The sequence below is a fragment of the Salvia miltiorrhiza genome, chromosome 7, assembly GCF_028751815.1.
Source record: "Salvia miltiorrhiza cultivar Shanhuang (shh) chromosome 7, IMPLAD_Smil_shh, whole genome shotgun sequence".
NCBI classification, from domain to species: Eukaryota; Viridiplantae; Streptophyta; class Magnoliopsida; order Lamiales; family Lamiaceae; genus Salvia; species Salvia miltiorrhiza.
Genome location: NC_080393.1, coordinates 21,484,865 through 21,509,627, shown reverse-complemented (window position 1 = coordinate 21,509,627; position 24,763 = coordinate 21,484,865). Strand labels below are relative to the sequence as shown.

Below are 24,763 nucleotides of genomic sequence, written 5' to 3'. Positions count from 1 at the left end.
GCATAAAATGCTTAAGTTTATAAAGTATAGCATTTTTCATATACAACATAAGGAATATGACATTTTTGTCTATTAACACCATTTTATTTGTGGACAAAATTCTTTATATTGATTGAAATCTAAGATTTGAGAACATTTTCAGCGTAATACACCAAACATTTTGCAATTCATAACTGTCAAAAATTAAGTATGACGGACTGAACTTATAAGTTCCTTAAAACAGTTTATAAATTATTTAAAAGTTTATTATAAACTCCTTAAAATTATTTGATAATTTAAAATGAAATTCTAATCAGCTTATAAGCTTTAAAATTAAACTTCAAGAGTTTATAAACTCCCTAAAACCCTAGACCCTAAATCCTGCGCAACGCTGCACGCTAGTGTGCCCCCCCTCCCCCCCGGCTTGTGCTTGTTTTGGTTCATGGTGGCAGGCACGGAGAGGAGGAAATACATTCGTTTGCTCTGCACGCACGGAAAATTAAAAAAAGAAAAACAGAAAGAGAAGAGAGAAGGAGAGCCGTGGAGAAAAGGGGTCGGGAAGAAGAAGAAAAAGAAAAAGAAAAACAATGAAGAAAGGGGTGGGGCGGTAGGTTGGTAGGGTTTTCAATATCTTTTATTTATTTTTTTAAATATATTTTATTTTATTTATTGATTTTTTTTAATTTTAAAATCTTAAACGTTTTAATTCCTTAATATTTTTTTACTTAATTTTTAACTATTGTAATATTTTTATTTATTGTAATTAATGTAATGTTGGAATATAATTATAATAAAATGTTGAATTTTTAAATTGAAGAGTACAAATTGGATAAAATGAAAATGGAGATTATAGCGCACACGTCTTATAGAGTCAATGCACTGGAGATGGGAGGCGCTATGGTGAGTAACACCTTATAACGCCTCCCCACTAAAAATACTCTAAATTATTGAAACCATTTATGAGGCGGTGAACCGTGATATGGCCTCTCACAATCACATCCGTCGCATTTGATGGGTGTGTTTGAGGGTTTCTCGTGTTTAGAGGCAACTTTGGCATGGTTTTCTTGTTGCCATGTTGGCTAGTTCTTGTTTTGTTTGTTCTGTTGTTTTTGAGTCGGGATTGTTTGGGGACGATGGTTAGGCTGGAGTTCTGGAAACATTCCTTTCCGCTCTTCCTACACGTTGTTAGACGAGCACTCTTTTTCCTTTTTACGTTTTTTCCCTTTGGATTTTCGTAAAAAGGCTTTAATGAGGCTCAGCCCTGAATTTGCGTTTTTGTGCTTCAAAGTTTAATTTAGGTTTTTTTTATATATATATAATACTGCATTTATATATACTCTAAATTATTGAAACATCTTATAAACTCGAAGAGCTTATAAGCTCTTTTAAATAATCGTAGTCAAATAACATTTAAATCTCCTAACATCATTAACCAATCATTCACCCGTGTTCAAATCACAAGGATCAATTTTAATACTATACTATGTCTATGAAATATCAAATATGGGTGGTACAGTATCTCCATGACAGTGGCAACTGGCAATACTAGAAAACCTTGTAAGTTGTAACTAGACAAATTACAAGTATTTAATTAATTGGAGAGGAGTACATGGACATCGAAATAATCATTAATTCCTGCTTGAAGACGTGACGTGTACACTGCAACAATAATTTTTTTTTCATAAACTAATAAATATTAAATATTAAATGATTAATTGCATCAAAATACCTTACTTTATTCTAAAATTTGATTTTTTTGACAAACCTTTTAATTGTAGCAAAAATTTAAACGAGCTTTCAACTGATAGCAATGTCCGTCCGAAATAATTTTTCGGCCAAACTAAATCTGATCAGTTGGCAGTCGAAATGCCAATGTGGTCTCCCCTCCCACGTCACCTCTCTCTCTCTCTCTTCCCCCATCCCCCTCCAACCCGACGGGGAGAGGGGGGAAGGGGGATGTGGGAAGAGAGAGAGAGAGAGAGAGATAAAGGGTGACGTGGGAGGGGGAGGGGGTGTGATTTGGCAGTTTTAAATTTGAGTTGGCATTCCGGCTGCCAACTCAGATTTAATTTGGCCGAAAAATTACTCCGGACGAACATTGCTATCGATTGAAAGCTCATTTAAATTTTTGCTACAATTAAAAAGTTTGTCAAAAAATCAAATTTTGGAATAAGGTCAGGTATTTTGATGCAATTAACCCAATATTAAATAAAGAATATTAAAAATCGCGCCTAAATAATCATCAATCCCCGCTTGAAGATGTGATGTGTATACAACAACAATTTTGACTTTAGGCATTAAGTCCTTACCGCAGAAGAGGAGCATGGACATCTAAATAATCATTAATTCCCGCGTGAAGATGTGACGTGTACACTTTTTTTTTTTTTTTTTTTTTTGATAAGGAAAGTAAATATTATAGAACGAAAAGGCACCAGTAGTACCAAAAAGATTACAAAATCATCGGGGATTCATCATTCGACATCCACCTATGAAACCCAACTCCATCATTAACAAAACCAAAAATTCTACCCCAACTCCACACTCTAGCTTTGATTTCTCCAAACAAGTTTGCACTCTCCCATCTTTTGTTCTCAAATCTACTCTCCCATATTATGTGACGTGTACACTACAACAACAATTTTTCTTTTTGATAAATTAACAAGTATTAAATAAAGAAATTTAAAGGTGGCGCCATAGGGGACTCGAACCCAAAACTTTTGGCCTTAGGCATTAACCCCTTACTGCTTGGCCAACGCACGCACGCCGTGACATGTACACTACAACAAAATATTTGAGCAGTAACATGATTTTTGATAAATAGTGATATTAATTAAATAAAATTATGATATGTTGTAGTTAATTCGGATAGTTATTAATGTTACTAAAGTTAGTGATATTTAAATGTGTAATTATATATTTTTGTGACATGTAAAAATATGGAGTAGTTATTTTTATGACATGTGAAAGTATAGCTACTTTTTATGACATTAATATAATTTATAAGAGAAAATGTAATTTTATTAATTTATAGTTAAAAGTAATATAATAATATTTGTATGTATATATAATAATATTTGTGAGTGTGTGTAATACATTCACACACACTCAGACCTACATATAAAAAAATTATTTTTGTGACAGTTTTGAAACGTCATAAAATTTACTTACACTTTTAGGTGTAATTAAAATATATAGATACATGTGTCAGTATAAGGATTTCACTCATACATAACAGAGATTTATCAATATCCAAAAAAACCATTGTATATAGTGGTGTACCTAAACTTTGTTATAATATTTAAAGATGTAACAAATTTTGTGACACAAATCTATGTCACTAAAATGTGCCACTACTAGATAATTTTGTTGTAGTGCCTCTTATTTGCAAATCTTATCATTCTAAAAGTCCATGCTTATTTATGGAAAAATATTGGAAAATATATTTTCATTATTTTTTCACTTTTTTCATATATTTTATAATATGGATAATTTGTTTCGAGCAACATAAGAAAAAAATTGAGCATCTTTTTTTTTTCACTCTAATACATAATAGGGTAGTAGTGTGATAATATTTTCTCATGTTTTTCTCCCTAAAAACACATAGAATGAAAAAGTAGTGTGATAAATTTTTATACTTTTTCTTATTCCTCATTTTCTCATTAAGCTGCGTTTACTTTGATGGATAAATTTATCCCTGAAAAATGATGGATAATGCAAATTTATGCCTTTAAATGTCTCCTTCCTTTTCCAACATTTGACACAAAAAGATATGCTCACCATTTTTCTTTCCTTATTTATCCCTCCTTGAAGTGAAAATAAGGAAGGAAAAATGGTGAGCATCTCTTTTTGTGTCAAATATTGGAAAAGGAAGGAGACATTTAAATGCATAGATTTGTATTGTCCATCATTTTTCATGGATAAATTTATCCATCAAAATAAACGCAGCCTTAAAAAAATTTTATAACTAAAAAAAAACACTCCCATGAAGATATATATATAAGCGAAATTTGATAGATCTTTTACTTATATATATATATATATATATATATATATATATATGGAGAGGTTCAGGAAAGAACCATAAATAAAAGAAGACCGGAGAACCATTTTCAGCCATTCGATCATCAAGATCTACGGTGGATGCATCATCTTGTTGGATGAATGCAGATCCTGGGTTCGAATCCTGAAGGGAGCATTTTTTTTATTTTTTTGAGTGTATTAATTTTAACAGCGGATACATTAATTTTTACAGTGAATGCATTAGATTTGATGGTTCTCCCGTTCTCACAAATAATGTAGTTCTCTCTAGAACCACACCCTATATATATATATATATAGTAGTAAACTGGTAATAATTCGTAAGGAGGTGTTTACTTTGAATGATTAGTTTTGACAGACAAAAATAGTAAGATTAATCTCTTATTTATTTTAATGGATTGAAACTTTGAAATATCCCAAGGCCCTTGATTATTTCGATTATTCAAGTTAGTTTTGCTTGATTCTTATCCCATGGAAATGGTGGGATTAGAGAAATTCTACTATTGAAATTAAAAATAATCAATCATACAAAATAAATGCCCCAAAATGTTGCGCAATAATGAAATATATTTTGTTGGCTTGTTTAACCACTTTTGTAATACAATTGCATGGTATTTGGTATATATTTATGTTTCTTATTCGAATATTGCAATAACTTTGTCTCTTATTTTAAGGGGGCGTTTACTTTACATAATTGATAAGATGCATAACTTTTATCTTCAAAATAGAGTTGAATTTCTTTCCCACCTTTTCAATGAAATAGGAATCAAGCAAAACAAGCTTAAATTATAAAAATAATCACGGGCCTTGGGATATTCCAAAGTTTCAGCCCATCAAAGTAAATAAAGGATTATTCTTACTAATTTTACCTATTAAGGCAAATCCTCTAAAATAAACACTCCCTATGAGCATCTCCAAGTGTTAACATTATTATACAATAGTTTTAGCATTAAATATAAAATTTCAATTTTATCTCCAATAGTATGCTCTTTATATAATAAAAAAGTTCAAAAAATGCTTTTTAATTAGTCTCTTATTTGATAAGATGTGAAATTTATTGTGAATATTACACGATTTACAACAACAACAACAACAATAATAATAACAATGGTAAATAATGACCTATTCATAAAAATACAAATAAAAATGTAATAATATATTTAATATTAATATTATGCAAATTCAAAATAAACAAATGCAAAATAAATTTTCTAGCCCCATCCACTTCTCGATCCAATCGTAGTAAACTTGAGTAAACTTATGTCTGAAGCCTCAGAGGATCTGATCATAAATTCCCATTTCTATTTAATCGTATTTCTACACTTCTATTTTAAAATTTAAATTTTTTATTGAAATTTAAATTAAACATTACAACAATTAAACTAAAATTAAAGACCTAATTAAAATACAATAATAAAAATAAAAATCACGGTGATTTTTAAGGCTCAATCAGACAAAAAGCGAGACCAAATGTGCTCTTTCAAATCTGAAGTGAGATTTTTGTAGAGATTTTTCTTGAGCTAGAGAAGGATTTCTTAGAGTGATTTGAATGAAATATGAAGACGTATATATAAATATTGAAAAAAGGAAAAAAAAAAAAAACTATACTATCCGTTGAAAGCCAACGGTTAAAACAAGAGGGAAAAAAAAGTAAAAGCAACGGCCGAATTTCAAATTTAGATTTTAATTATTTTTTTTATTCGCGCGTGTATGACACGCGATTGCCCAAAACTCGACAAAGCCGCGGTTTTCCACAGAACATCGGGGTCGTGTCGCCGCGGCTCTCCAGCGCGCGCGGCACGCCCCTTTCTCGGCCCGATGCGGCTCCTTCCCTATACGCTGGAGATGCTCTCAGGGACTCGTTTAATTATGACGTATTATTGACTGAATTGCCCTATATAATTTAAAATGACATTTTTAAGTAGTTTAATTATAGGGTTAATGGCACCTAAATTACCCAACTATAGTCGAATTCGGGTCTGGGTACCAAATTTAAAGGTATGTAATGAATAATACTAAACTTTCAATTTGTCTGATTTAGATGCTCCGACCAATTGGACCAGGCGACGCCGCAGTCACCAACCGACCTCCGGTGAGGAGCGGCACAATGCGCTTCGACCTCAGCCCCACGGTTTATTTTCCGGCGAAGCCGCGCCTGAGCGCCGCCTCCCCTTCTCTCTTCTCCCCTCTGCCCTCTCTCAGACTTAATCGCCCAGCCAGCTACCGCCCGTCTCTCTAGAGGCGGCGCCGCCCACTGCAAAACCCTAGGTTTTGCCCCAATTCTCCGCGCCATTCCCGGCACTCAGCCTACATGCCACACCTCCACCTCCCCATATTTCTCCACCGCTCAGCCCTAGTTCCCAGATCTGGTCACCATCGTCCTCTCCCCACATCGTCCTCAAATTGACGGATTCCACGCTCAATTTGGCTACTGCTTTCAAATATCTGGTGGCTATGTCGGTTAGGGATTCGAGCGCCGGTCTCTCATGTCACAGCCCGCAATCCCTAAGGATGGCTTAACCGGGGTTATGACTAGGGAAGGGGATTAAGAAGCGGGGAAAGAAAGGGGCATTTACTTAACAATCATACATTTTACGAAAAGAGACATTTATTATATAACACTAGGATCATAACTGATCACTTGGGCAAAATCAAGACATTCGTTCGGGAAGGCCCGTCGAAGTGGATTACTCAACAAAAGGGTATCATACATAAAATAAAACATTATCATAATCAGAATATCTTTCAGCGGAAAATACGTGTGAGTTATACATATGAAGATGTACACTCAAGGTTACATTACTGTTCTACGTCACAAGGGTACATCCGCTCAACTCCACTCCATTCCATCACCCGCTCAACCTGCACATTAGGGAAAACAACATGCAGGGCTGAGTAAAAATACTCAGTGAACATATGCCGGAAACATAACATTTTATATCATTTATTGTACTGCCAACAGTAACACACAGGGTTTTACTTGAAGGACCTGTGCTTACTAAACATTTTCTTTCATTTCATAAAGTTGGATGCGCATCTCATTTTCGGTCTATATGATCCATATCTGTTCCTTTTACACGCCGGGAAGGAGGCCTCCTTCCACGGACGCCAAGACCGGTCGCAAGCGACACACAGTCTCCATGAGTGTACACGTTAACCCTTACTAGCAAACCTTCGTCTAGCGTAGGGTCCGAATTCGATTTCCTTTATAGTTGGCGAACCAACACAGATAGGATACATACATAAAACATAAACATTTTTGGCAGACAATCATTTCATAAACATTTCCTTTCCTTTCATAAGAACCATTCATCATTTAATCATTTCCATAAACAAATCATTTCATAAGAACCATTTACCATTTAAAATATCACAGTTATATCATGTCATTCATTTTATTTCGTATAAGAGGCCTGTATGCAGGGGATCTCTATATACGTGTTTTAAGAAAGCCCACCTCATTCCGTTCCCACTAGGGGCGTAGAGTTACCTCCTTCTTTAGCTTTCACTTCCCGTCTGGACCTTTATTGACGAAGAGTCGATAAGTTCGAGAAGAAAGTCGTGTAAGAAAGGAAGATAGGTCTCTAAACTAAACTATCTCCTTTAATGATTTTAGGGTTCTAGCATCCATATTAATCTTGTCTCGTTCAAAACCTTAAACTCAAAACATCTATCACATAACTAACATTTAGGTTCGAAACTGTTTATTTGAACATCATCATGCGCATCAATCATAACTCGTTCTACTCACGCCATCAAGTTAAATATTCCGTCATTTAAAAATAAATCATAGGATATCACATAGACAAATTATATCATCATAGATCATGCTTTCTCATACTTAAAACAATTTAATCATTTTCAAATAATCCATAATAATAAGCCTTTTGAAAGGAATGCATTAAATAAGAGTTTATCTCAAAATATTTTATTTTAAAATCCACTTATAAAAATACTTGAAATAAATGAACTCCATTTAAATAATTAATTTAAAGGTTCATATGTAATTAAATTAATCAAGCTCAATTTAAATTAAATAAATAAGAGCTCAAATGATTTAAATAAATACAAGCCCAAATTAATTAGATAAATTAGGTCCATTATATTTTATTAACCAAGAGCCCAAACATTTAAATTAACAAAGGCCCAAAACTTTTAAATGAAAATCCATCAGCTTTTATTTAAAAGGGCCGAGCCCAATAGACAGAGGCCCATCAGATTTTAATATCTCAGGCCCAAGTTAATAAAACACCCAAATAAAAATGGCCCAACAGATTTTGAAGCCCAAGGCCCATCTCAATTCTTAACCTAAACACACACACATCAAAACACCTTCAATCACACACACATCAGCTGCGCCTATCCTCCTTTCTCTCTCTATGGCTCCCTCTCTCGTCTCTCCCTCTCTGTTCGGCTGAGGAGGCGGCGCCGCCTTGCCGTCGCCTCGCTTCTCACTCTCACCCCCTCGGTCTCCTCTTCTCCCCCTCTAGCTCATTTCTCTCTAATTCTCACTGACTCACACACACACGCACGCGGACACGGCGAAAGCCGCGCCGCCGCGTCGTCCTCCCCTTCGCCGGTGGACAGACGGCCAGGAGTCGCCACCGTCGCCGGAGACAGCCCAGGTAAAACCCTAACTTCTTTCATTTTCCCCTTCTTTCCTTTTTAGATTAAAACTGAAAACTCCTCTCTCTCTTTTGATTTGGCTGAATCGGAGCAACGGCGACGTCACGGCTGTCACGTTACCGCCGCTGCCGCCGCCGACGAGACACCATGACTCCGCCGCTGACCGCCGTCTGAAAACTGGTAACTCTAATTTCCTTTCTCTCCTTTTCTTTTTCCTTCCCTCATCCTTTCCCTTTTCTAAATTAAAATCTGAAAACTTATCTCCCTTCCCCCTCTTTGGCAGATCGGAAGCCACCGCGGCTCCGTCGCCGTCCGTCGACCGCCGGCAGACACCGCGACTGCCGTCCGCTGACCTCGACTCACGCATACAAAGCAAGGGTTCAAGCTTCATACCAGTCAACACATAGCATAGGGTTTGAGCAAAAATCAAATACAGTAAATATCATATACACGATTGCTTAACATCTAAATATCTTTTCTTGCAAATTAAACTCTATGAAATTACAGTTCATATGTTAATACGTGTAAACTTTTCTTTTGGATCATTCACTTGGTGGTTCTCTGATATTGAATAAAAAGGGGAATACCTTGAATAGGTGTATGGTATTAGTCTCTGCAGATTTTATATATGGCATAGATTAGAAGCCAATTGTGAAGAGAATTGAAAGATACAGAAAATTCGATCCTTGTGGTTATTACCTTACAATCTCCTGTTCGAAAATGGCTGCCAGAGAGATGGTAGATGAATGTGAGAGGTGGGAATTGGCTGAAAAATGGTGTAGGTTATAAAAGAAAAATGGGGTGGCTTGGATGGATGAGGATCGTGGACTTCTTCAGCTGACAAGTATGAACACTTCAGCTAGCTTTGTATGACTGAAGAATTTCTTCAACATGCGTAGTAAATTCTTCAGCATGCTTAGGATTATTCAATTTTAATCATTAAAATATCTAAGAGATTAATATATTAATTATATGGTTCCAAACTCATTTAAATACATTAAGACATATAAGCCTAATTCTTATTGAAGCATAAAATCCATTTGAGCTTGCTTCTAACATAAATTAAATAATCGCATATGCTCACTTTAACAATCAATTAAAAGATCTATAATTAACACTTCAATGTTAAATAATCGATAATAAATTAATGGACTCAAAATATATTTTGAGTGCATCGTCCACTGAAAATAAAAATAAAAATAAATCATCACGTATATAAATCATCAAATTCATATAAGTTCGTATTTTATTAATGGATGCTGAACCCTAATTACCATAATCAATCCTTAAATCAGTAATTAAAAGTATATAATCCTTAATAAAAAGTCGGGTCATTACATCTCAGCTCCTTTGTAGCCTATCGATTGACAGATTTGCGCCACCGCCACTCGAGCTATGCTAAATGAGAATTCCGTCGCCGCCGTGGCGCTAGTGATTTTCTCTTCTCGCATTGATACTGGTGAATTGGGGGAAACTAAATATTTTGCATCCACTCCCCACGACGGAAACCTGTGGTGGAAGGCGTGGTGGTTGTCGAAGAAAACAATAGGAGGCAATGTTTGGTGGCGGCGACCGTCGGTGGAAGTGCAGTGATGTTATAGAGATGCGGAAAGGCTTTTGGGGGGCGGCGGTGGGGTGGAATGTGGCGGAAGTGCAGTGATGTTCTCTCCCCCATTTATTTTCTAGTTAAAAAACGACATCGTTTTAAACTAAGTAAAACGATTGTGTTTAACTATTATTCCGGCGACTCCACGTAAGATTTCCAACTGTCCATGCCATCAATTTTTCGCCGAAAAATTGGCCGGAATATCTAAATCAGACAAATTGAAAGTTTAGTATTATCCTTTACAGACCTTGAAATTTGGTACCAAGACCCGAATTCGGCTATAGTTGGGTAATTTAGGCGCCATTAACCCTTAATTATAAGTTCATTTTAAAAATTAAAATTTTATATTTAATCTTAATACATCATACCAAACAACATATTATTATATTTTATAAATATTTTAATGCTTCTACCAAATATGATAAAACATCATAGTCAAACCTATCAAACTTTATTCATACCGCATACCAAATGAGTCTTCAGTTGAACAAGTTTAAGATGATAAGGAAAAAATGGGATAGTTATGCGAATAGAGGTGCACCAAATCTATCGTAATACTATTCACATCGCTATTTGAAGCTTAATTCTGGTGCACAATTCTTCAATGCCGAAATAGCGGTTTGCACCATTCTGGTCTAAGTAGGGTTGACAATTTTCGACACGACACGAAAACACGAAACCGCACAAAATTAATGGGTTAGTGTCAAGCCTTATTGGGTTCGTGTCCTTATCGCGTTGACCCGATATGGACCTGATAATTTCGTGTCGGATTCATATCGGGTTCATGTCAGGTTCGTGTCACCTGATAGAGTTAATATTATTATTTTTATTAAATATTTATTTTAAATTTTTTATTATTTCTACACTTTAGCCTTTAGGGTTTCGTGTTCAATCATGTTTTAATCAGATCGTGTCATTATCGTATTATAACATCCCGGCTCCAGACTTGACGGTTGTCCCCACAGACCAACATGAGTCTTTACTAGCGTGTTTTGTCCTCACTCGCACGCTCCTCGAGAAACTTCCCAGGGGGTCACCCATCCCGAAATTGCTCCAAACCAAGCACGCTTAACCTTGGAGTTTTTTCCACATGGGCACCAGAAAAGAAGATGCATCTTGTTGATATAAGTAGCACCTATCAAATCATTTAAGCTCTCCTGGAATATGCAGTCACATACCTGCATATTCTCATAATATCTCTCGTTTGGGTGTGTTCCGGTTCATCCCTGCGCCCCTCCGCTTGGAAGTCTTAATCGGAGCCGCTCCTTGTCTGTGCCTCTTTTGCATCGGCGATCACTCCTGCACTTCGTCCCCGAACCACACCGTACTGGGAGAGGTTCGGCTAGCTCTGATACCACCTGTAACAGCCCGGCTCCAGACTTGACGGCTGTCCCCACAGACCAACACGAGTTTTTTCTAGCGTGTTTTGTCCTCACTCGCACGCTCCCCGAGAAACTTTCCAGGGGATCACCTATCCCGGAATTGCTCCAAGCCAAGCACGCTTAACCTTGGAGTTTCTTCCACATGGGCATCAGAAAAGAAGATGCATCTTGTTGATATGAGTAGCACCTATCAAATCATTTAAGCTCTCCTCGAATATGCAGTCCCATACCTGCATATTCTCAAAATTCCTCTCGTTCGGGTGTGTTCCGGTTCATCCCTGCGCCCCTCCGCTTGGAAGTCTTAATCGGAGCCGCTCCTTGTCCGTGCCTCTTTTGCACCGGCGATCACTCCGCTCTTCATCCCCGGGCGTCACACGTATCGTGTCAACACAATTCAAATTGTGTTGTTATCGTAATCGTGCTGGGTTCGTGTTGTGTTCGGGTTTGAGTAAATCATGTTGGGTTCGTGTTCGTGTCGAGCACTTCCTTAACAAGTCGTGTTCAGATTTGGCCTTATCAAGTCGTGTCGATATCAGGTCGATCCGATAACGATCCGACACGCACGATTTGCCAGCCCTAGGTCTAAGTACTCGATCTATCATAAATTAATTGGATAGTCGTTGAAATGAAAAACAATATTAACATATAATATAAAATTTATAATTTAAGGAATTATTATATACATATAGGTTCATTGATCCGTAAATGAGGGAAGGTTTTACTAGAATTTTTGTTTTTTTAGGTGAAAAGCCTGTTGAATTTGGTAGTTGCCTACCATAATTTTTGGTTCAAAGCCCAAAATCCTTGACAAATTGTTAATTTGTCTATAAGATATTGTAAGATAACAAAAATGGTTTTGATATACTGAGGCCTATATTGCATGAATTTACCTTGCTACAAAAAATACGCAGATTAATGATGACTTCAAATCCGAGACATACAAGTTACACAATTAAAGTTTTGAAGTTCCTCATCATTATGTTAATTCTTGAATATATATCTAGATAAAGTATCAATGCAAAATATTAGCTTAAAAAAAAAAAAAAAACTCGATTATATTGAAGACCAAATTCATTTAGATCCCGATATTTCGTTAAATTTGCACGCATGTCAAGTATCTCTTGGGGAATTGGAATATAATTTATGAATTACATTAATGATTGAATGATCTCGTAGACTTAGAACAGTTATAAGAGAATGAGAATGATTGAATTTGTTTGTTAATTAATTAGAAGAGCATAAATATCCATTTGTTAAGATTTCTTTCTGTTAGCATTTTGTGTCATCACGCATTATTAATATGCATGTGGAATGCATTAGTATGAATTGCGCAGAAATAAAAATAAATAAATTAGTATTAATTCTGTAATGTAAACTTCGAATTATACGTGAATAATTAGAAGAAAAATAATTAATTGGGCGCGAGCGCTTTCCAGCGGCGGCAGGGTGGCAGCTCAACCACCTCACCACCACTCACAAAATCTCAAGTGGGACTCAACTGTAATTCTCAGTTTTGTCTCAACTACAAAACAAAACTTCAATCAAAATTCTTTTTTTTTTCCTAAAACTAAGAAATAAAGTTTCTTAAACGTTAGGTTTAACATAAATTCTTAAATCAGGCTTAATTTCAGGGTCATGTTGTCCGCCACTCGTGAGCACGACACTTTAATTTTCTCGCAATACTTAAATACATTGGAAATAAATGAAATATATTGCAATTTGCAAATATATGGAGTCAGCAGCTGCTGCTTTCTTACTAAAAAAATTGTTGAACCCACACGATATGGGCCACCATTGCTATAGTACTGTCCATATAATATGGGGTTAGATATTTACCAATAGGTTTATAATCTAATTTATAATTTATGGAGAACCGCAAAATATTTAATTCGTGGAGGATTTCCAAGAACCTGGTATACTTGCTTACATTTGAGTTCTATTTTTTTTTGTCAGATATATCATATAATTACTCCGTTACGATTTATTTAAGTGATGCATGCATTTGTGTAGAAAAAATAAGAATTGCCTTAATATATATATATATATATAAATTGAGGATAGTGGCAAGCTAAAATAGGGAAATCCGTTACTATTTCTACTATATATTGCAACGGATTAGTGATGAACTTGTGAAAATGAAGTCGTAAATTTCTACTATTTCTCATGTTTTTTATATTATAATCATTAAATATTAAATCAAACTTCAGTAACATCATCCTTCGCATATATATCTATTTACATATATAGGGCCCTTAAAGAAAGTTGCACATTATTTTGTTTGCGTAGTGTTGTTATCTGTACAAGTACAACACATTTATTATAATTTCAAGCAGTTGGATATATATAATATCTTAATTCAAATTAAAAGACAAAAGGCAGTTGCATATATATGTAGGTTGATAGATTATTCATCCAGGTCGAGGAGCAATCCAGCTTTTGTGTTGTATATCGTTTCCTTAAAATATGCAGTTGTTTTCTTCTTTTTCAGGTCAAACACATTAATATTTGATGCTAAAAGCCAAATAATCATAGTCTAATAATCTGATGAATAAAGCTTTCGGTGGACATCATATTGGCGGTTTAGTGGGATTTGGCTTAGGCCATCAAGCCTAATAAGTATGGGACCCCAACTACTTATACTACAATTATATATCTACTCTGCCTAATCACATCAAACATTCGCCTGTGCGATGCACGGCAAACATAGTTTTGCATCAAAATTAAACGATATAGCGTGTGTATCGGTTAACGATTAGGGGTTAATGTCTAAAACCGAAGGTCTTGGGTTCGAGCCCCTGTGGCGCGGCCTTTAAATTTCTTTATTTAATCATGTTAATTTATCAAAAATAAATAAATTAAATGATGTATCAAATAAATAAAAAATAAATATTAAATATAGTTAGAATATAAGTAAATGTAAATTATTTTTTCTTAAAAAATAAAATTATCTACATCAATGACTCAATAAAGATCCTTAATTTTATTTTATAATTTTGAAAAGTATCATTTTTAATTTTCCATCTATTTGATGGAAAACTTTATTTTCTTCCTTAAAATTATAGAATAAACACATCATTCAAATTAAAAGAAATGAAGAAACAATCAAAAAAGAGTTTTCACATCACAATATATAGTTTTAAAACATAAGCTGATCATGCATAAAATTATTTTTTTATAAGTTAGCTCATTACCTATGTCATCTTATTAGAAAAGCTTCAATTGATAAGTAGGAAAATAAATTATATTATTAGAATTTATCAGAATACTAATAAAAGAGTTGAATAATTATTTGATACCAAATCAAAGATCTTGCGTTCATCTTTAATTTAAGATATATATAGAATATTTTTTATAAATAAAATTTGATTTTTTTTTTTAAATAATCAAAATATGAAAAAGAGAATATGAGAGAGAGAGAGAGTAGAAAATTGAAGAATGCCTATGATGAAAGAGAGGAGAGAGGAGAGAGAAAATATATGGGATATGAGATTTGTTGAGTTTTATAAATACCATTTGATTGATTCTTTAATTACAATTTTGTCACAAACTGTGTTTTCATATAATAAATAGATTAGTAGTTTAGTTAAGAAACTTGGAAATTTACCAAAAAATTATTTTAGCATCCAAATTGATGGTTACATGCCCTCTTTTGTTTTTTCAAGTCAAGAACTTAGCATGTACAATTTGTTTCCAAGTTAAGAATAATTAGTGGAGATACATTGTAAAAATACAGAGCTCCAATATCTCACTGCACAATCAACAAAACCTAATACTTTTACCCAAGACAAAAATCTATCACTATTTCTCAGATTATTTATTTAGCCGTTTTAATTAATTTTTGTTGCATTTAGATGAATTCATATCCATCTATGTTCGCGGGTTTAAATCTACCTAAAAACACTTGTGAATAGTGAATTTTAAATAGATATCAATTTGTTTCCAATGGGATACCAAGCGGTGCGACCTCCTGTGTGTGAACAGTAAGATCCCGGATTCAAACCTCACTGCTCCCCCTCCCCAATTCCCCAAGTCAAAAAAAAAAAATATATATATATATATATATATATATATATATATATTAATCTAAGTATGCACTATCTAACAAATCTGCTCTGAACTTAAAATCGATTGTCAAAGCCTTCCGTCTAAAACATCACCTTAATTAATTATTACTACTGATCAAATGATCATAAAGCTCCCTAATGCAGGCTTTAATACTGTAAAATTAATCCATGAATAATGTTAATTAGTACATGTAGTAATTGTCTTGCTGTGACTATTTCAAGTGTTGTGCCGTAATTTAAATCATTTTAATAAATGCTGCTCATATTATAATTTGACTGTTGCCGACAAATATTTTGTGAATGAGTCTTTTTTTTACTCTTTCTTTTCCTTTTTTTAAAAGTGAAATATGTATTAAAAATTCCAATTAAGATCTTCGATTACACTAATTATGAAAATTATCCGTCTAAATAGTAGGATTCGAAGAACGCACAATAAATTACGCAAGAGAATGAGGTGCCATAAACATGAGAGAGCTCCATCATTTCAAGAATATTCGATGACAATAAATCACTCTCTTCTTCGCAACCAAAAAACTATAGGTGAGTGAGATTGGGTTGCGTTTGTTTGTACCTTATGCATGAATTAGTGTGCCCTAATTAGAAAGTACAATGTGTGCCTAGAGACAAGACTCAAGAGATCAACTTTGAATAAAGTAAGTCTGTCCAAGGGCCTATTCGGAACAGGAAACTATGCAAGTCCATGTTTAATTGGGTATTTTTAAAGGTTGGAAAATGATTCAATTAATTGAATCCATTACTTATTATTTGGTTTGGATAACGAATTAATCATTACTCTTTTTTGAGGGTAACTCAATCACTCAATTTGTTACCCCTTAAAATAGAGGGAAAACAAAAGAAAGAGAATCTCTTACTAATGATTTTTTTCCATTGTAATGATTATTATTACGGGATGAGATCCAGTGTCCCACAATTTTATGTGTGTCATTGTGTCCTATGTTTATATTTATTATTTTAAAAATATTTTTTATAAAAATAAAATTTATTATAATACTATGAATTATATTTAATTTTTATTTCAAAAAATTAAATTTTTTAAAAAGTATATACCATCACTTTGAATTTATCAACTTATTATTAGCTATAAAAGTGAAATTAAATGATAAAAAATAATTATATACCCGAGATTGATGGAATAAACCCTAGTTAATCATCACAAAATTAAACTAAAGCATATAAAGTTGAAATTGAAGAAAATATATATAAGAAATTAAATAAAATTGAAAATGGGACACAAAGTGGGACATAAAGTGTGGTACACTAAATTTCATTCCTATTATTACCATTCCACTCCTTTATTTGATTTCATTCCCTTTCCATTCTTTCACTTGAACCAAACATGCGCTAAAAGAGAATCGATGAGGAAAAGTATTTTCTTGCCATTTTACTTAACCCGTATCTAAAAGGTTCATTAGTGTTATTTATTTTCTCTATATGAATTTAACATTATTAATGAAGTATAACTAGAAAGTTATATTGATCAATAATACTTCATCCGTCCACTAATTCAAGGCCTACTTTCCTTTTTGGTCCGTCCACCAACTCAAGGCCTATCTATTTTTAGTAATTTTTTATTCATATTTTAATTGGTGGGTCCCAATAATCAATACACTTTTTCTCCACTCAACTAATAAATAATACACTTTGTGGGTCTCTTTCTCCACTCAATCAATAAACAATACGTTTTGTGGGTCCCTCTCTCCACTCAACTAATAAAAATATATTTTTTGTTAAAACCCGTGTTTTTTCATGTAGGCCTTGAATTAGTGGACGAAGGGAGTATGATATTAATGTTATTAGTATAAATAATGCATTATTCTAAAATAATTATTCACCAAAAATATGCATGTATAGAGCACTAATCATTCGAGGATGATAAATTTAATTAGTGAAATTAACAGTTGAAATCAAACTGGATGAAATATTCTTGATTGATTTTTTTTGCATATTATAAACTTTGAAACATATTACATTTTTGTTTTTTCTTCTTGCAATGAATTACTGTTATGAAATCAATAACAAATTAGATCGCAATTGCTTGAATGAAAAATGTACCATAACTAAGAACATAAAGATTTATGTGGTTCAATTCATAATGAATCTACGTCCACGAGCAGTAAACAAAACTCCACTAACAATCAAAGAAGATGAACGATTACAACATATTAGAATCTGCAATAAGTTAGGAAGAACATCGCTATTTAACACCATATATGCATCAATGGTTTCTTTCTAGCTGCTATATCACTTTATATTTTCTACGCTCTCTCTCATCTCTGTATCCATTCGATTCTCTTATATGTACAAAGGAGAGAATGAATCTAGACAAGATACATTCATATAGTCTAATGATAAAATGAAAAGATAATCGTCATTGTGCGCGAGTGTTAATAAGTTTTTCATAACCACATCAGCTGAAACTTTCAAACTAAGTTTATCCATCTCAGCTTCAGTTGTGCTGAAAATCCTCAACCATATGATCTATTTCAACACAAGCATGCTCGTAAGCTAAAGCTGACCTTGCAGCATACTTCCTCAATTCATACTTAAGCAATCTCATATATATATATATAGAGAGGGGTGGGCTACCGTGAGAGCACACCTTAAAATAAGAAATAAGAGCAATTTTTAATGTATGAATTTTATGTAGAACACGTATGAATTCGCTGTATAAATGTATGAATTGTTAAAAATAAAAGTTTGCTACTTTTGGGATTCGAACTCAGGACCATAAATCCATCCAACATAATTACGAATCAACTGTAGATCTTGATGATCTAAGGGCTGAAAATGATTCTTATTTTATATTTTAAGAAATACTCTTATTTTAGCCCTTCCATATATATATATGGGGAGGGCTAGAATAAAAACACTCTTAAGTGTATAAAATATAAATTATTTTCAGCCCTTAGATCATCAAGATCTACGGTTGATTCGTAACCCTGTTGGATGAATTTGTGGTACTGAGTTCGAATCCCAAAGGTAACAAAATTTTATTTTTCGCAATTCGTAACTCTGTTGGATAAATTCATACGTGTTCTACATAAAATTCGTACATTAAGAAACGTTTATATTTTATACACTTAAGAGCGTTTTTATTCTAGCCCACCCCTATATGTATATATATATATATATATATATATATATATATATATATATAATCATGAAATATATAATTAACTGTCAATAGAAACAATTATTATTTATTTTAATCTTTTAACTATTTAAGGAATATGGATTTAAAACCCGTTTAAATTATGTAAAAATGACGAACTAGTTTGAAAATATTTTTTCAACTTAAGAATTACTATAATATATATATATAGGGGGCGCTCCAATGAGAGCCCCTAATTTTAGTGAGATCTAGGGCACGATCTGGTGCGTTTATTTTATCAATCATATGACTGATATTGTATCTGGAGGGTGATTTTTTTTCGCAGGGTTCGAATCCTGGAGGGAGCAGAATATTTTAAATTTTGTTATTCATCAGTATATACTGCATTGTTCATCAGTATATACTGCCTTGTTTATCAATATATATGTATTATTCATTACCAATTTTTAAATTTTGTTTTTCAGCAGTATATACATCTTGTTCATTAGATATACGTCTTGTTCATTAGTATTATATGTTTTATTCATTGTCCTCATGTTGCACGAAAAATAGGGGGTCTCACTGGAGCGCACTCCTATATATATATATATATATATATATATATATATATATATATATATATATATATATAGGGTTATGTTCAATGAAAAATGCCTAAATGTAAGAGAGAAGATAGAAGTAATCTTATCCGTTGATCGTATCTAATCCAACGGACATGATTTATTCACGTCATGTTCAACGGATTTTTTCGTTGAACATTCATCAAATATTTGGGGGTTCTGGGGTTCGACCCCCATATGTTCAACGGATTTTTTCATTAAATATGGCGTGAATAAATCATGTCCGTTAGATTAGATAAGATCAATGGATGAGATTACTTCTCTCTTCTCTCTTCTCTCTTACATTTAGGCCTTCTTCATTGAACCTTGGCCTATATATATATATATATATATATATATATATATATATATATATATATATATATATTGAAACCATTATAGATAACTACAATTAAATCAATACCACATTATTAATTTTTTTGTAATAAATTATAAATTCTAAATCTATTTACATTTATATAATCTAAAAATATTTCTTATACATCTAATTATTTAATCTTAAATCCATCTTCGAAATTCTAGGCATACTATCCAAACGTAAGTCAAAAGAATTTACAGTCATAATGCCCATTGCATTTTCTCTACTGATTAGTAATTGAAATGGAGAAAAAAAGAAAAACGAAGGGGAGTGGAAAAATATCATCTAATAAATTGAAGAAGAAAGAAATGAGTCTAATGCAACGGTGAAACGGGTGAGCTTGTGATCAAATTTTACGTTTTCTAGGTTTACGATTTTAAGCCCTTTAATCTCCGTAGATTAGCCAGCCATATAAATTTTATATATTTACGTGCTTTGTTTCTTTTGTTACTAAACAAACTAGTATATTCTCCCGTGCGATGCACGGGTTAGAACATACTCTCTCCGATCCATAATTTTTTTTCTCTGTTTTATAAGAAAGTATTACTTTCCCTCCAAAAAAAAAAAAATATTACTTCTACCACACATTATCACTTCTAAAAAATACTGAACCTCTTTCTCCGTTCAATATATCATCTATCAAATATTTTTTTAAACTTGTGTTATCCCTCAAATGATACTCTCTCATTTGAGTATTTTATAATTTTTTAATATTTAAATTATGTAAAAACTATCAAAATATCACCATTTGTGTTAGGTTAAAGATTATTTTATTTGAAATAGTGTATAATTAAAATATTATCAACTCAATATGTGTAATGTTAAATTTAATGAGTAGGATTAGTAATAATCACATTATAAAGAAAAAAGTAAAATTACAATATTGGTAACACAATTTGAGATTTTTTTTATGTAAATGTTGCATGTATACACATATTAAAACCAAAAGTCTTGGGTTCGAGTCCCCCGTGGCGCGACCATTTAATTTCTTTATTTAATATTGTAACTTTATCAAAAAAACAAACAAACAATAATATACACATATTAAAACATAAACATTTTTCCATTTTGGGTGTCTCACAAAAACATGAACATTTTCTTTTTTGTACATTACCCCCTTACTTTTTATCCCTCATTTTTATACTTATTCACAAAAAAACCATCATGGCCCACCACTACTTTTCTTTAATTAATTCATTACTCTCATAACACTTTATAAAGTGGGATCCATTTTTCACTCACAATAATTTTCAACTAACATTTCTTAAGACATGTGCTACTCACAATTGTTCATGTTTTTGTGAGACGGAGGGAGTATAATTTTTTCAACTCTATATCAAAATTTTAAATTAAAAATAAATAAATTAATGTAAACAATTTTTAAAGTTTTATTTTTAAAGTTGAAAAATACCAATCTAATATTAAATTTTATCGAGAGAATATAATAACAATTATCTATATATAAATAAATAAACTTTTCCTATTAAAACATTACCACAAATTAAATAAATATAAAAAATATAAAAATATATATTTTTTAGATATATAACTAATTATTAATCTACAAAATTGTATTAAAACTAATACAAGTTCTACTTTTAAAATTATTATAGATTTGTAGATGAATAATCATTCTAATTTTTTAATCAAGATACATATTTAATAGTATTTTTTTTTCACTAATTAAGATAGAAATTTGGTGGAAAAAAAGTTATCATAATTGGATTTTTATATGATATATAGATTTAGATTGATATTCAGAAATTTTCTTTTAAATATAACATAGAACAAAAGGAAATTAAATAAAATATTTTTTAAAATTCTTAACAAATCAAAAGATAAAAGATAGTATACATAAATAATAAGATAGTGAGAGAGAAGATTGGTTTGAAATTACCTTTGACTTCATTTTAAATTCATTTATATTATAATATGTCAAATATAGAGTTCCCAGCATGATCTTTAATTTATATATATATGGAATATTTTATCATAATCAAACTACCATTTTTTTAGAAAAATAAAATAAAATATTGAGAAAAAATAAACTTTCTTATAGTTAAAAGAGAAGGAAAAAAATTGTTTGTCGTAGGAAAGTGTGAAAACATAGGGGCATTATTGTAGCTTGAAAGAGAAAACTAATACATATATTGAGACATTGCGAGAGAAATGCAATTATGCACATGATTTTTTGTAGTTTGTTCAATTAACTTATATGTTTGCAAAGTGACCCACGTCTTTTGAATTTTTAAAAAAGCTGTCAAAACTATTTTTTTTTATAGATTTATATATAATTGGCACAAAATTGTCATTTCAATTATAGGTCATCAATTTTTTAAAAATAGCAAAATCACCATTGAAATTAATTTGAAATTGTTTTGGAATTGAATATTGTGAATTTAGTATAGGTTAGAATTTAGGGAGAGCATTTGAATATATTATATGCTAAATAACAGATAGAATGAAGCAAGAGAAACATAAATGAAATATTCTACTACTATTAATAGGGAAGACGAAAACACATGAACTTGTAAAACATAAACATAAACACTAAAAATAAAGAATCAAACAACTAAATGGTCCTATATACATATACATTGCAAGTGGTCACTGATGAAAGAAAAACAAAAAATAAAATGTGGTACATAGATGTATCAAATCAAAGCCATATCGTGATTTTTGTGGTCGTCTTGGTGGACGAATCTTTTCCAGTAGGGATGAGAGTTCCAAACAGCAGCAATTTCTTCCCTTTAGTCTCAGGTAAGAAAAGTAGATAAAAATAGTCATGATCAAGAGGAAGAAGGAAAAGAATATGAACATACATAATTTCATGAAGCTGAGCATTTTGAGGAAGCACTGGGCAGTGATGAAGGTGAATATCATTGACAGACACACACATTATGCCCTGCCGATCTAATCTCGAGTGTCAGTATCTCGTTGGGCACTGGCCAGCTCCACAATAACTCCAATCTTATTTACTTAACAAAAGCAGCAATGAAGAATATAGAGCATTCATAAAAAAGCAACATATTAGTGTTGATAAATTGAACATAGCAGGATTCATAATGTTTACCTCGTTACCAACACCTTTGTGATAGTCTATAGTCAAAGTTTCAGTTGTCCGTTTTCCTTCGTCATAGCAACTCCTCACGCCTACGCCTAATTAATCATCAAATCATATCGATACGCAAGAATTGCCACTGACCAATTGGGTTCACATATCCTCATTCTGAGGATGCTCAAGAGGATCACGATAAATGTCACTGGTGAATGGATAGATATAATCCACTTCCAACAAAATGGGCTCGACAACATATGCATAATGAGATCAATGTGTGATTCCCAAACAAATTCCCCGACGAAACCGATGACGACAATTCTGTTCTTATGCCTCCGGTGTAAGTGCCCACACCACAGCTAACTAATTTCAGTTAGAATCAACACGTCAATATTAAGATTCAGAAACCAAGTTAAAGAATTTAAGAAATCAAACCTCGTCCCTATGGCGGGCATTCAATGATGAAAAGAGTGAAGTATGCATATTGAGAGAAGTGAATATTTTTGATAAATAAAGTTGATGGCATGAGACATTTGAGATCTAAGACAGAAAAGATACATATAAATTATTTGAGTAAGGTATTTCACCTGTCTTCATTTTGGAGAATCTAATGTTGATGATGCAAGAGTATCGACGATGGAGCACAACACGTGAATCTGTGGATGTACGGTGGTTTTAGCAGTGGTGGAAGAGGGGACGGGAGGAGAAGGAGGGTTGAAAAGAAGTAGCCATTATTATATTATTTGGATTCAAGAGATTGATCGAAAAAGAGATGGATTGAATTCAGAAAATTATTGAATAGAAAAGAAATAGGAGATCGAGGTGGTAGTTTCTGTATCGATTGCTGAGAAAGGGGGAAAATTGGTGAATGTTTTGTACAGTGTTGCAAGGTGATGGTCAGCGGCGACGTTCCTTCTGTGGATGACAGACAACGGGTGAGCAGAGAGTGGAAGATGACAACGGTTATGATCCAAAATCAGAAACAGATGCATTGTGTGAAGAGGGATAATGGGTAAGCGGCCAAGAATTGTGGGAAATGGGTTATTTAATTAGTTGAGATTTTGTAGGAAAAAAAAAAAACTGACTTTAACCATTACTATTTGGGTTGATCACGTTTATTTAAAATTTACAGAAATTAACGTTAAAACTCCATTTTCATATATATATAGATAGATTTGTTAAATTATATTGAGATTTTATTTGACTCTTAGTGGGTTTAGTTTAACTAAAACGTGCTAAATAGGTGGTTTAACAGGCTGTGCAGCTTTAGTTGAATAACCCTTCATATGATTTTATTTACAGAATTGCCACAAACTGTGTTTTCATATAGTATATAGATTTGTTTACCCCTCTTTCACAGCCTATTATATTTACCTAGAGTGGATATCAACTATGAATTTGTTTGATATAGAGGGAAAAAGGAATCGAGAAAGGAGAAAAAGAAAGAAAACAGAAGAATTAGAGATGGGCCTTGGCCCAACCCAATCATCTACTGGCCAACAATATCCTATGAAATGTGGAGTCAGTTATGATTATGAAACACAAATATAATGCAGGCTTCAATCGTTTCACTGCCAAATTTCACATTGTCATCTAAGTATTTCGAGAATTTACGCTTTGTCATGCAAACTCTAGCATTTTACTGTTTGAAATTTGTGGAAGTATCCCTTTCCATGTCACGAAAAGTGGAGATTTAAAAAAAATATTAACTAGTAGCAAAAATATTACTGACAGTTGTGAACATTTTGAATTAAATGAATTTGCATCCAATTTTTAGCATTTTTTAGAAAGTCTCCTCAAAATTTATTTTTTTTATTCAAAATCCTCAAACTTAAACATTTTTTCAAAAAATATTCCGCTATATAAAATATGACTACGAAATAATAAGTCACCACGTCA

The 24,763-nt window shown here is 32.6% G+C and overlaps 1 long non-coding RNA gene across 1 annotated transcript; it reads right to left on the bottom strand.

Annotated features, from left to right (window-relative positions):
• Nucleotides 1–22,334: 22,334 nt before the first annotated feature.
• On the bottom strand, nucleotides 22,335–24,180 carry LOC130993402 (uncharacterized). The gene is made up of 3 exons (XR_009091651.1): nucleotides 23,452–24,180; nucleotides 23,012–23,227; nucleotides 22,335–22,965 (listed from the first exon to the last, which is right to left on the bottom strand). It is a non-coding gene; the product is annotated as an uncharacterized LOC130993402 (long non-coding RNA).
• Between the last annotated feature and the right edge of the window lie 583 nt (nucleotides 24,181–24,763).